Source organism: Numida meleagris, chromosome 1 (genome assembly GCF_002078875.1).
Source record: "Numida meleagris isolate 19003 breed g44 Domestic line chromosome 1, NumMel1.0, whole genome shotgun sequence".
Classification (NCBI taxonomy): Eukaryota; Metazoa; Chordata; class Aves; order Galliformes; family Numididae; genus Numida; species Numida meleagris.
In genome coordinates this window covers 92,426,880-92,442,051 of record NC_034409.1, presented here as the reverse complement: position 1 = coordinate 92,442,051, position 15,172 = coordinate 92,426,880, and the positions used below count along the sequence as shown (strand labels likewise).

Here is a 15,172-nt window from a genome sequence, read left to right as displayed (position 1 = left end):
CTCTACCACATCATTTGCAACACCTCCGTTCTACCAATAAATGTTTGCTCAACCTCAGACTGAATTTAACCATTTTGGTGAGTTTCATTCTTCTCCACTCCTCAAATTAGAGATGCAAAAATAGGAAGGGAATACATTAAACAGATTAATTAACATAAGGACAGACAGAAGTTTCTTTTTTTTTAAACAGCAGCCCAAAACTTTTTTTTACTTCTTTTCCCGCATTTGTGCACCCAATTTCCTTTGTCTGGTAGCTCGGAGAAGTCTTCTCAGATCAAGTCTTTCCTAGACACTAAAGTTATTCCATAATGTGACCAGGTCCTGGACCAGCTTTCTCCATCAAAACCTCCCATACAATGACTGAAGTCTAGGTACAGATTTTGTTCTCCTTTTCTGCCTAAATATGCCAGAGAATCAAACTCCCAGAATTTATTCATGGGATTATTCAGAATTATAATTATGTAATTCAGTAGTATAACTTCATTTATTCTGTGATTCTTTTAATTTTAATAACTTTGTTATAAGACAAAATGATTCATTTTAAAAGCTTCAGAATTTGGGTCATTAGCATACTACTTTAAATTAATGCTCTCTCTTTTACTCCAAAGGATAGTGGTGGAACAAAATGTAGAGAAAATTGTTAACAGTTCCCCATAAATCACTTAAAGCATAAACAAATACATGTAACAGAAAATTTACAAGCAAACTTGTTTCCTTAAACATATTAAGAAGGAGCACAGAAATAATTAAGGAGTAAATATTATTCAATATGTTAGAACTGAATAAAAAATTCTGCCAGAACTACTGTCAACGGTTTACGGGCGTTAGGCCCGATTCCGTGACAAAGGGGACGGGGGACCCAAGGGCCCACGTCCCGGGAAAAGGGGAAAGGGGAAAAGCGTAGGGAGATGGCCCTGAGAGCAAAGAACAGCGGCAACAATCTGAGGAGAAACAAACTAATTTACTAAATAAAATATCTGAATGCAAAACAACACACTATAGTACAACACACAATAATTACAATTTAAGCTGATAAATCCAATACAGAGAGAGAGAATGTCCCAAAATCAAGGTAGGCCTTACTCTATTACCGACGATAAGATGGCTGGAGAGCGAGGTGCTGCCGAGATGAGACACGGCGGAAAAAGGGACGAGGTCTCGTGATCTGCAAGTTTTAATACTGTGAGCTTTTATCTTCTCCCTCCGGCTGGAAAATGGTAACAAAGGAGCAAAGTACCATGGGGAATGTAGTAGTCCTTCCCTTCTGAGAACCAGGTACATTCACTACATGATGTTATGATGTGGAGTACCAATAACCAAAAATCATAAAACCATGACAACTACTTAAAATTGGCTTTTGGAATTCTGCATTTCTCATTTCCAAATTAATTCCGAAGAATTCACTTAGAAGGCTTGGAAACTAAACAGAAGTATCTTTTATTTCAGCTCTTCAGTGAGTTTAACATGTTTCATTTGCCCACTTTCCTTTCAACTGCTTCTCTGTGGGAGGAGTGGCTGTTTATTTTGTGGGGATTGGAAGGATATTTTCTTTATTCACAGAGATTTGAAGATAAGAGCGTATGCTGAGGATGAAAGACAAGGAAGAAATTTACTTGGGGTGAGGGGAGGGGATATTTTGTTAGGTCATACCTTGGAGCAGAGTTTAGCCCAAAACATTTAAAAGCTCTTCAGTCTTCAATGGAAAACTGTTTGTACAGCATGGTGCAACAAAAGAACTCATCTGGGAAAATCTCACAAGCCCAGAAGGATTTTCTGACTGAAATATGTAATTATGGTGGGTAAGTAATAATTTAAAAAAATAAAGAACTAAAAACCTATGGATATTTACAGTCCATTTTGGAATTAAGCCATTTGTAGTACTCTTGTATTTGTTCATTTCAAGACAAAGGAGTGTTCCAGATCTAAAGGAACACATACACATCATGATCTTAAATACTGAATTATTTTTATTTGGTTTTGGACCTTTCAAAGTTATTTGATAATAGTTAGCTAACTATGTAAGATGAAATAGTTTCATATCTTCAGGCTTTTGCTTTGAATGAAGTACCACCACAAGCTTGCTCTATGGACTAATTCAGCATTCACTTATTAAGCCAAGAACTGCAGTCTTTGCAGTTCTTTTAGCTTAGTCTGATCTACTCATAATAAAGAAAACATACAGAGGAAACATTTTAAGAAATAAGTTACTTTTGGAAGTCTTTCAACAGAATTAAGCTTCTAGGAGGAAGATAAGGCAATGCCATGCAACTAAGGTCTTAGTAACACAAGTTACTTCTAGGCAGAAAGGAGTTCTCTACATAAGAGAATTTTTAGATTAGGTGCATTGATCCAAATGTTATTAGAGGTCAACTTACATCTGTATTCTCCCACCAAACATAAGAAGATCCTGAAGTAGCTCTTAGTTATCACACATCAGTAACACAGAATAGAGAAGAGCTGCCCCGCTTTGAATGCAATGTTCTTTTATTACAGTGTTCTTACTAGACAACTGCCTCACAAAAAGAACAGTCATAAGAGGAAAAACAATTTAACTAACTGTAAACACTATATAAACTTTTACCCTACAAATATTTGGTATTATATATTAAACTTTTAAGCCTAACAGATGTCATTTTTGAGTTATTCAAAATGTCTGGGGCCAAAGGTTGTTCTTAAATGCAGTGGCTGAATTATCCTTCCATTAGAATAGAAAGATACAAGAAAAATCAATGAGCTTCATTATTATTTTCTTCCCTTCCTTTCAAAAGGAACTGGAAGAATTCTTGAGACTTGTCTGGAGTTTTAAAAATAAAAAAAGTGACTACGACCCCTTTGGTCAGGTTTTAATGATGATATTCAAACAATGCTTTGTCTAAACTAAGAAATTCATCCTTCCTTTGCAGAGTCTACATCTTCAGTAGAATTCTGGAATCTGAGTGCCTTAAAATATATTAGTCGTAAGTATTTCCCAAGAGTTACATTTGTTTATATTTGAGACTGTACTGTATTTGTTGGTGTTTTGTTATTCAAAGATAATTAACATTTCTATTTGCATAAAATTTGAGCAACACTTTTAATTGTATCCTAAGTATGCCTTGCATGGCACACTTAGGGATACAGCAGTAATGATATCAGAATGTCAGAAATAAAAAAAAGCAGTTTAGTTTTCATTCTCTCTTGCTAAGAAAGCCTCTCAAGAGCTTGCTTAAAAAAAAATAGAAGCCTAAAACCTGAACTCTCTCCCTCTCTTGTTTTGTATTTCCGGTACTGATATTCTGCTTTTACATATCAAAATCTTCCAGAAGACATGCCTCACCTGCTGTTCACCAGTAACAAAGGAATGCCAACACACATGAGCATGATCAGATACATTACAGACGTTACTCATGCTCCAGTGTGCACCAATCATTTGTCCTAAATCAGTTTGACAAAAAGCTGTGCATCAAAAGCACTTCTCCCTGAGAAAGCCTTTAGTCTGAAGCATACCCAACCAGTTGTAATATGATAATTCCATTCTGCATTTATATCTAAGTCTCCAGCTGGAGGAACTGACCTTCCACTGCCACAGCCAACACCAAGCTACAGATGGCTGATCAAGCATCCTCTGCACAGTGGCATATGAGCACTTCTTGCTCTGTTCTTAAGCAAGTATGCTTTTATTTGCGGTGCATTAGAAAATACCTCATATTTTGACTAATTAAGAGAGCAGAATTACCCTGAAATTATAAGAAAAAGTTTTAAAAATTATTAATTCTAAATTAAATTTAATTTTACCCATGTTATTATGGAGAAATTATAAGTTATTTATGTTTTAATAAATGCAGTAGAGAAAAAAATTCTGATAGGCTCTCAAGGAGGAAAGTTTTCTTTATCCCAGATATCACCTTTGTGACAGTTTATCAGAGACTGTATACAAGAGATTCAAGAAACCTTTCATTTTTGTGAAAGTTGTTCCTAACATTGCTTTAAATTCTATTCAATAAAGCAAAAATGCCACAGTTATGAGAACTGGGCTACTTCTAAGGTGTTTTCATTTCTTGTTAAAGTCTGCAAGCTGTTTAGTCTTGAATACTGTTAAGGAGCCTTTACAAACAAGGAAATGTCTATATGGCATAAAATATTGTGGTGCAGAGATGGCTATGCCACTCTCTCAGTAGCAATAGCGCCTTGCCAGAACCAATTGCCCTGTTATATTTGCATGGCTCAAGGTCCCATGCACTGCTAATACACTACCTACTTGCACCTACAAGTGTACAGCTCTTAAAATGCTGTTTGATAATAATAAAATTCTGTTTGATAGAATGCTATATTGTATAGCACCAGAAGAAGCGAAGTTGCTCTGGAGAGACACCCTAAAACAAAACAGGAGAACACAGCAGAATTTAACTAGCAAATAGCAATGCATCATAGAAGTACAGTAATTTAACTAACTCTAAAATAAGATGTTTGCTTTGAACCTCTTCAGAGAGAGACTTAATTAGCAAGTCAACCAGCAGGACTCATGTCTTATACACAGCATCTGTACAGCACAAACACTGTTCTCTCACAATAATTATATATATAATCGTGATATATTATATCACAATAATTATCACAATAACCATTTTCAGACACTAGTGATAATGGAAAAAAGCTGCAGTCTAATCAGACTGCTTTTTATTTTGTCATCTGTAATAATGAATTGCACAAAAACAATTGCGTTTACAGTTCACACTCAACAAAAAGTTTTAGAAGTTAAACAAATGGATCCAAGTAAGGAGTTTATAAGCAGTGTTGCATCCATAGTTTCCCTAGTATTCAGCAATTGCATTGCTCATGCAGAATTAGAGACTTCAGATCTGTAAGTTACTGTTTTTTTCAAATAGACCTCTGATACAGAGTTACCTTATTTCAACTCTACACAAATTTAGTCAGTGGTACAACTGTGGATGAAAACGTAAGACTTTTCAAAAGAGATTATTTTGAAATAAGAAAGAAAAAGATCTAGAGAATAATCAGTGTTAGATGCTGAAAAGAGAAAAAACTGTAGGACCAGATACAAAAATTCTCTTATTACTGCATAGCTCATTTTCCTTTAACTTACTACTTCATTAAACGTGCTAGTGGATATATTTTATTGGAGAACTGCTTCACGCAAACAGCCTGAGAAATATGTGGAGCCAAGTATATGCATTGACCTCCTTCTGACAAGCTTCTCCTCCCCTAGGAAATTCAACTCTTTGCAAAAACCCAACGCAATCAAAAATTGACATCTGTGCTTCTCACCCATAACCCTAGTATGATTAGAAATATTTAATTGAAAATTATCTATTATAGTTGAGCAACAAATAGTGAAAACTGTTCTCCATCCAGTTCATTTGATATGGATGAACACAGAAGGACTGGGACTATAAGTCACTCAACTGTTCTTATTTTGTGTACATTACAAGAACAAACTGCAAATATTTCTACCTTCATCACTCATATGATTAGGAGCAAGGATGAAAGCCAAGAGGAATTCACTATAAAACTTAATCAATCAATTGCAACTCCTTGTAGAAATAAGATTATCAGTACTCCTGTATATATCCTAGAAGTATATACTGAAGGTATTGCAAGCCACCCTATATTTCTGGTTTTTGATCTGTTTCCAACTGCAAAGCTTTAATTGTGCTTCACTTCTGGAATTTAACCTCAGAGTGCCTTAGAAGAAAAATTTGCATCTCCTTTTTAGGTCTTGTGCTTCCGTCCCAACTGGGAGACCCAACAGATGTATAATTTTACTTTTTAATGCATTCTCTAATGACTCATTTTTAAAGTGACTGAAACACTATCTCTAATTATAGCTGCAATATGTTCCTCAGTGAATTTCACATCCTGTCTAAGCATCACATTATGTTCTTCCAATAATTATAGCCTTTCTTCCATACTTTTTGCTTTTATTTCAAGCCAGTCAAAACTTAAATCCAATCTTTAACTTCGTTGCATAAAGCCTCTCCTCCACAGTAGACATTCTTTAGAGGTTTAGAAGTAGTTTCTGTTTAAGACCACCTTACAGATGTATCAACATACTGATTCTTGGTAGCTTCGCTTCAGTCTGAACTTCCAAAACCAAAGTTTAAACTTAACGGTGAAAGCTGTGCTCGCAATTTACATATATCATTAAAATGTGTATTTTAAAGTCAGAAGTACCTATTGTAGTCATTTGCTGTAAATAACACTTTACCTCATATGAGACTGAGACAACGCACAGATTACTGCCTATTAAAGACGCTCTAATAAATAAGCTGTTATTGAATTCACCATGTGAATAGTTACCTGATATTATTTACTTATCCCCTCCTGTACACCTACACACACAATTACTTTAATGGAACTAAAGTTGGTAGACCAAACCCTGGTGTTTATCCAGAAGCAACACATTATATGGATTCATCAATGGCTGGTCAGAAAGCCTCTCAAGGTACTGTTTGTTTCAATAGATATGTAGCTAATCTTGATGACTTGATCTGCATATAGCTGCCACTGTCTTCTTGGATGTGGTCTGAATTATACTGCCTGTCATTCATGCTAAAGAGTGCAGGTGGGCTTGCAGAGTTTCACTGACTCCCAGCGTCCTAAGTTTACCATTTCTCATGCATACAATAGCACCACAGGTCCCCATTGCTTATGGGTTCCTGGAGACTTTCACACTTATCTTTCAACACAAAACTTTTTCCTCTTTGTCCTGTTTTCTGGCATATGTTTCTCTGTCTACATATACAGGTACCAGTAAAAGACATCCACACAAACTGACACCACATCTGCTCACTTAAGAGGATCTCAACACTATTAAGCTTTCTACAACCTATTTTGATGTATTTCACTGTGTTAGGAGTGTGTCTAAAGTGTATCAAAATGATATTGCACTGAAATGTATAAGTATTTAAGTGGACATACTACATTTGCAGATGATACATGCTTTGGAAAGAATGAATAATGTCCCTTCCACCAAATTTTAAAGAAACAGAACTTCATCCTCCATGTTTTCCCATGTCTCCTTTAGTAGATGTGTTGAGTGGATATAGGAAAACCACACTGTTACATTACGAAAGGAGAGCCATAATGTAACAGTCAAGAGAAGCATCTCCCTTGCTTGCTTAGGCATTCACTAAATTAGAAAAATAAGTTGCAGAAGAAAAAACAATTTTCCATCTTTTTCAAATAAGAGCAGAAAAAGATCTCACCTGCAGCATGCTCTGACTTGTTCTAAGTTTTTCTACAAAAAACCTGAGAGTTCTGACAAGGTGCACTGGGTCACCAGCACAGCTTTTGCCGGTCTGCCACACTCTCCTCCTGCTAAAGCTACATCTCTAGAGCTCTACAAGTGAGCAGCTCTGCAAAACTGGCCCACTGAATGGGAGCGACAAAGCAAGAGATACAGCAGAAGTCAATCGTAGACTCGCACTTGTCCCAGTGTCAGATCCCTTAGCACACACTCTCCTCCTCTCTATTTTTGGAGATAGGCAAGCCCAGGTCACTAGGAGTGAGACCCCATTGTTCTCTAGGGACACTTCATCATCCAATATAAAAATCTGAGAGAACAATACTTAAGATCATTGAAAATTGTTGTAATTCAAAGTCTACAGCTCCAAATACCAAGTTAACTTCTGGCCCCAGAGATCCTAAGTTTCTTCCAATCATAAGTTTTCACAGGTTCATAAGTTTTAAGGGAATCCACAAATTTGTTGTTGCACTTCTGAAGTCAGTTACACACATTTAAAACAACTACTTCATGCGCAGCTAGATTTCAACCTAGACGCTACTAATTCAGCCAAAAAAGTTCTTCCCTTTCATTAAGTACGCCAAAAAAAAAAAAACAAAGACAGACTAGTCTCAGATATATGTAGTTGTCCCCGTTGTGCTGCTGATCTACCATTTCCTTCATATCTACTTATCTATTTCCTATCTACTTATCTATTTCCTACATATCTACTTATGTTACAACTAGCTTTGTCCACATGTTAGCACGTCAGATGCCATACTGATTTAGTGCAACATCATGCACCCTCTTGATAGACAACCTTTAATAAGAGCTAGTTAAAAGCTGTCCAATAAAAGTGAAAATTTATTCTCAAGTTGTAAAGTCACAATGAAATATAAGAGATGAATCAATTAAGTGAGCTAACAGTTTAAATGGACGTATCTAGTTTATCATGAGAAACATTACAGTGCTCATAAAGATGATATAAAAATATTTCATTCTGGCTGTCAAGCTCAGCAGGAAAATATTCCCATTGACAAAAGAATCTTGTAGCTACCAGATCTCGTGACAGCTGCCATCCCCCATTAGCAGCACTAAGGAATGTGGAAAGGAGGAAAAAAGTTATTTTGAAAAGAGGAGGAGGTAAAATAAAGCTTCAGTTTCAGAACTGAAGGTATATTGAACATACAGCAGAGTTCATCACAGATTCCCAAATTGCAGTCAAATAGGCCCTGTAGGAGAAGTTGTCCTGGCACAGGCAGACTATTTTAAGCCCCAGGTTGATATCTCTATGCTATGACACTTTATACCAATGGGATGTACTTGGGATACGGCCGTGAATCATTTCCCGTTAATCTGATATTTTTATTTATTTTACACTCACAGTAAAGGCTGCCTTTCCAAATGACTAGGATTCAGGTCTTGTATCTCAGTCTTACACTTCAACAGTGCATTTGGGCTCAGAATTTGAATTAGGAAAATACTCAGATCTCAAGTAAATGCCTATTTTTAATACTAAATTCTAAAGCGCCTCAGGAAAGGCAAGAACTGTTCTAATGCGTTTACTATAGGTAGAATTTAAAAAAGGTTGCTTCCAGTTACAGAGATTACTTGAATATCAGCATTTCATATCTGTGCATAGCCAGTTCAGCTTTTGTATGTTTTCTGCAAGGACCTATATAATTGGCCACAGGTTTTGTTTAGTACTATTGAAGGAGTCTAGGTAGTTAGGTTATTGGTGGGCTATACTAAGCTTATGTTACCATATCAGATGGTAATAAAAGTCGATAGGAAGTGAGATACACAAAACACAGTGAGAAATGTTTTTAACTTAAACACATATAATCCACCTCAATATAAGTTCTATCTTGGCAGAGTCAATAAAATTTTAACACTCAAGTGATTTACCACACTTTCAAACCTATACATAATGTTAGGAAGGCAAGTAGGATACTTGCAATAGATGTAGGACTATCTTTTATCAGTGTGCCTTTTTACTCCAGAGTGGATAGCAGTGTCTGTACTGCAAATTTCTGCAGGGCCCTTGACTTGCACAGTGTACAGAGTTAAAGAATCAGCGTTTTATGCATATGTATTTTTATAGGGGATACCAATATTTGAATGAAAAAAGGCCTACAGTACTTTATCCTCCTAAGCATGTACATGATGACAGTTGCAGTACTGACAATTTAAAACAGGGCTTTTAAAATTCTCTTTTGTCCATTCATACAGTGAATTTTTTTGCTCTATTTTGCTTCCTTTTCTTAAAAACAAGGATCATTCACAATCAAAATATGGCACAAAAATAATGTGTTGTTCAATAGAACAGTGATTTACATCAGATAAATACCTCAAGAAAGAAATGGAGAAGACAAATCACAATGCTCTTTGAATGGCTAAATTAATAATCACCTCCACAGAATGAAGAGAACTGTAGCATGGAGCAAAGAGGACTTTCAGTAAGTCAACAGAAAGAAGTAGCATCAAGAAAAAAAAATCAAGAGATGCGGTTGCAATACCTTGCAGATATGCTAAAGGAATAATTTCTAAGTTTTAAAATTTTTTAAACAACTCTTTTTTAGGAGAGTAATAAAAATGTTGGAACTATAATAATAATCCTATTGAATTTATTTCCTGTGTTACATATTCCCAAACTGTCCATTCCTTGTTTTGACTCCAATCCCAATCCAGCATTTTTTGAAGAGACACTTCTAACAATCCTGGAGGGCCAGGACAATGGGACCATATTTACACTAGAAGAAAACATAAAAAGAAGAAAAACCATTTACATCTTGTCTTATACATCCTTAACCATTCTTAGGTATTAGGTAGGAGCCTATTGTGTATTTTCAGTTTCAATCTCCTCTTCCTCTCCACATTATAGCCCCAAATTCCTACTATTTCATACATCCTCTGTGGGTTTTTTTTACTTTTACTAAGGATGTCAAAACTAGTCTTGAGAAGTGCTGTTCCTATTATCCATGGATCTTGACTGCTAAATGCCAGCAACTTTCAAGATATAACAGTCATAAAATTCTATCTTAAATGAAAAAAACACTTTGGATCCTACTTCAAAAATACTATTAAGTAGAAGTATGAAATAAAAATAGCAGTTTGCAATATGAGATACTAGGAAGGAGAAGTAAGAGGAAACAAGACAGCCAAAAAAATGTAATTTTTTTTTTTTAAGTAATCATGTTAAGGATTCTCCCCAAAGACTCAAAGTCTATAACTGCATTTGATTATTACTCATTTCCCTCATAGGGATGTTGTTGCCATTACAACTACATATGTGTGCACATGTGCGTGCACGTTTGCTCATGTAGAGGCACATATGCATCTTCTAGTCACTCACAGATGCATAGAAGGTACTGTAGGAGTAAACATAATGTAACTTACAAAATAAAAAACAGATTCTTAAGTTATTTCCATTTCCTTTTGGAAATGTCAACAAGGAACATATTTTAATGTGGTATGCATAATCTAATTACAGAGGGCAGATGCACTTTCAAGTTAATTATGATAGACAAAATTTGCTTTTTAAGTACCCTCAGAAGCCCATGACTGAAACTTTTGAAAAAACATACCTATCTTTTTTACATACCCATCTTACCATAACTTGAAGAAATTCAGTGTATAGAAGATCTCAGCAAGAAACAGAACTTTTGTATTCAAATCAATTACCTTTTAAAAAAAGTCTTATTGCATGGGACAAAACCAAAGGGTGGAAGAGAAAAATAAAAAGCTGAAATGATGCAACAGCAGGATCTCAGAAGGGAAATCTATGTACTTAAGTCTCTCCATACCAGTCAATTTGACAGTATTGCAGAAGACATACTGGTGTTATCAAGCAGTGATTGTGCCATTAAACAAAGACTGGAAAACACTGAGAAAGAATCAGAGGAAGCTCAGATTGAGATGGTAACACTGAATGAGGAAAACGAGACATTTAAAACAAGACCAGAAGATGAGCAGGGCAGAAAATGGAATAACCTATCAAAATGATTATTCAATAATGGCAATTATACTTCCAGTGAAATGAGGCCATGCCAGTAAATTAGGATCATAACAGCAGCTAATAAATTCCAAATTGCATGCTGCCTGGGTAGCTATTTGATACATTTCTCCACAATGACAATTAGAGTTATTGTAGCTTACAGCATAATTTAAAAAAAGCCTGAGATCCCAAGCTTCTATATGACCATACATTAAACCTTAATTTTCAGCAGTTAGAACCCACACAGTCCAGGTACTGCAATTCTAGCCTTTCAGCCAGTCTACGGAAATACAGTGCTATGTAAGTTAATGAAAGTATACTGGTCATGCCAGAATATTTCTGCCCAAGGGAGGACAGAGCTTGAATCTAAGAGTAGTAAGGGAATGTGTCCCCGCTCTGCTACAAGCATATTAAACAAACAGACACATCTGTGTGTGCCGAAGAGCTCTGCCTCTATAGCACACTTATAAATCTGACCACTTTGCCAACTATTGGTTGTAGATAGAGTTCTTAAAACAGTGAGACATTCTAACCTATGAAGTGCCAAACTGTGCTGCTTTAACCCAGGCATTTTTTATTTTTTATTTTTTTTAAAAAGGAAGAGTTCCCAGAGTAATGGCTTTTGCCTCTTTCTCACTGAGAGAGATAGAGTTCATTTCACTTATTCTGTTTATTCCCACTGTTGCCAACTGCATAAGTACGTTTAGGTTGTGTCTGATCGCAGCTTCAAAACAAAATAAAGAGGGGAAAAGTACTAGTAATGCATACAGAAGCACCAAGTTTATAGAAGAACTGGGATAGAATGAAGTATGCATGATCTTAAGTCAAGAGGCCAGCTTTCTAATCTAAAATCCAAAGCTAACAGTTAATTTAACAAGTATATTTTGTCATTGCAATGTTATAACAGATTCAGTAATTTTCTGACAATGTTTTTCACCTGGAAAAATAATAATTTTGAAAAAATATAAGAAAGAATCGAGACAACCCTTCTTATACAAACATGTTGATTTTTAGGAGACACCATCTGTAAGTGATCTACAGCAGAGAGGAAATTTTACTGAAAACAGTGTAACAAGCTTTTGCATAAGCAAACTGTCTACTGGCTTTCATAATTGTCTTCATAACTATACACCACCTACCAGAGATCATACACTGCATACCTTCCTATCAACCAGCCAAGTTCTCTGAACATTTCTAGTTGTTACTGTTCCTCCTCTGCAGTGAACTGTCATTAGCTAGGCAGTGACAGCCTTGTTCCCTCCTCATAGATAAGGAACTGAAAGATACACTCTTATTACAGTATTCATGATTTCATGCCCAGTTTGCAGCTTCCTCTCTTCAAAAAGTTTTTATAATAAGGAGTGCAACATCTCATGACATTTAACAGCAAAACCTATGCAGTTGCATCTGAACTACAGGAACCTCCACCTGGTTATGTCTCCATGAACGCAGAAACAGGTCAGTTCTTGTTCTCCTCGACAGCTAGCAATCAAGAACAAGTATGCTATTGTAAGGTTGCATTAATGCTTCTTTGAATTTATTAGCTTTGTACCTGCATGTAAAATGAACTGCATGCAAATAAAACTGAACCCACATGATTTTACGCATTTTAGCAAAAACATTATAGAGCACCCTCCAATGATGAGTGTCAAAGTAAGTAGAAAATTACAAGTTCTGTAAGAGGAGTGATGACACTCTAATAGGTTACCTCATGTCTCTACTTTTACATCTTAAATGTTATCAAGAATCTGATGATGATAATGTATTTGATAATGCTCACTTAAATGATGTCATCTTCCTAAATAATATTTTTCTTTATCTCACATAACATGCTTTAAAAGCCATGAATAATCCTCAGGTCAACACCACAATGTTAAAAGTCCAAGAACAATGCTTTAAAAAATTGTGGATAAACTAATTTATTTCTTAAACAACTTTTAAAGTTTTCTATTTTGCTTAAAGAAAAGGTACAGTACTGTCATTAACAGAAAATATAATCTTGAAATTTGTCCTTAAGATGTGTTCAAATGTCTTTTATGCAACTCATTTCACAGAAGTGACCACTCTAAGTTAGTCACTTTTAGCCAAAGGAGGGGGGAAAAGTTTAAAGAAGACTTTGGTCTTCACTCTCCTTACAGATATCTCCTTTAGATATTTTGAATTGCCTATGTACGAAAAATGAGAAATTATACTGACATTCACTGACAGTTTCCTTTCTTTTAGAAAGGCTTATCTGCAGAAAATGGAGGTGCAACAAGCACACTTTCTTTTGTAACTCCTGTTTCAGGAGTTTTTACAGAGAGGCTAGCACTAGAGTAGCTACTTGAATAAGAATTTTTAAATAAGTATTTCTGACAGTGGAAATTGCTTCTGAAGTCTTGGACTCTGCTCCTAGGTAGCAAATTCAAACGTGCTGGGATTGCATCACTTTGTTAAAGCACTTCAGTCTTCAGCTGTGCATGCAAGGTGCTTTCAAATGTTGCACAGTACCCAGGAAATCCAGATGTGTGTGAACCTTGATTACCTGAGCTTTTAACTTCACCTACAGACTTTTTTGTAACTGCTAATAATGTTCAACATTTTCCTATGCCATGAAATCCTGGTTACCTGACAGACACTGTGGCTCATCATGCAAGTTACTGCAGCTTGTATCTTTAGCGTTGGCAGTCTACAGCCTTCGGACAGTGTATTTGCTGTTTCTAAATAAAAACAAACTAGTGGATCAGACTGGGTGATACTAATCAGCATCAGCAAGCACTATTAATCCAAAATTACTTTTCTTCTCTGACATTTCTCTGTATTTTAACATGAATCCTCATACCATTGTGTATTCAAACAGTACAACTAGACACCTTGCTTGTTAGAAATTGGAGATTTATGACAAAACACAGAATTCTAGCTCACTAACATTTATCTTAATGCTCGTTACCTGATATCATAGGGGCTGGTAGGGCACATCCCATTTTATCTTGTGATGCCGCTATTGAGTTCAGGAAGGAGAGTAACACAAGAGCTGAAGATGAAATTAAAGTGGCTTTGTGAATTTGTTAGCCGATTATTAAACTCTAAATTGAGCCTCTGAGAAATAGAAGTAATTGTATGGAAAGGCAATGGCAGACAACCAGTTCTAAATTACTCAAAAAAGAGTGATAGTCACAATCCAGTCAAAGAAAGATTTGCTCACCTATCCTGAGGAACAGGACCCACCAAATAACCCAGAAGAAAGGATCGCCAGACAGAGAGTGTTCCCAGGTGGCAACCAGTCCTTAAATGAGGCTTAGGGGTGGAACCTGGTTCCACCCTTTCTGTGGCACAGGTGAATTGCTTTCACCTGTGTTCCCAGGGCAGGCTGTGTCTCTTCACAAAGTGCTCACTCATTGGTTCAGGCTGTGACTTAGCAATTCCCATACACTCATGTTCCCGTTTACCAGATGAAGGAATTGGAGTATAATGGTTGTTCCCTACACCACCACACAATTACACAGTTGTCCAATAGAAATCAGTTGCTGTTCTTAGTAAGCAAAAGGCAATCAGGCTGAGAAAGGTCCATGTGGTATATAAATAGTTTTGAGTCTTGAAATGATAGCAGTGCTAGGGAAAGCAAATGCAGATCATTTTTTATGGATTTCCTTATCCTATTCAAACCAGTTTATCCTTTTAAGGTGATTAAACAAAGAATGTCAGCGAAGCTCATCTTCTCTGTAGATGAATAATTTTCAGAGTATATGCTTTTTTTTAGCTAGCATAAATTTTTCTGCTTGATTGCACTTGAGTAGACTGAAATAGGCCAAGTTCATTACTATCCTCATTAAATTCTACAAAACAATAAAACAAACAAAACACAGTGCCTACCACCAACTACATTTCATATCTCTGCTGTGAAATGTATATTACAAGGCTACATGTTCTGATTTAACTGCGCTTTCTCACTTGCAGCATCGCATTTGGGATCT

At 36.0% G+C, this 15,172-nt stretch overlaps 1 long non-coding RNA gene across 5 annotated transcripts in view; it reads right to left on the bottom strand.

Annotated features, from left to right (window-relative positions):
* LOC110401612 overlaps positions 1-14,472 on the bottom strand; it is a 47,924-nt gene extending 33,452 nt beyond the window's left edge. For 3 of the 5 annotated variants that reach the window (XR_002440470.1, XR_002440471.1, XR_002440472.1), the window contains exons 1-2: positions 14,404-14,472; positions 14,149-14,232 (exon numbers count right to left, since the gene is read on the bottom strand). This is a non-coding gene — a long non-coding RNA (uncharacterized LOC110401612). Of the gene's footprint in view, positions 1-4,694; positions 9,976-12,236; positions 12,702-13,826; positions 13,919-14,148; positions 14,233-14,403 lie in introns of those variants that run through there. The other 2 variants (XR_002440468.1, XR_002440467.1) reach the window with 2 other exon arrangements.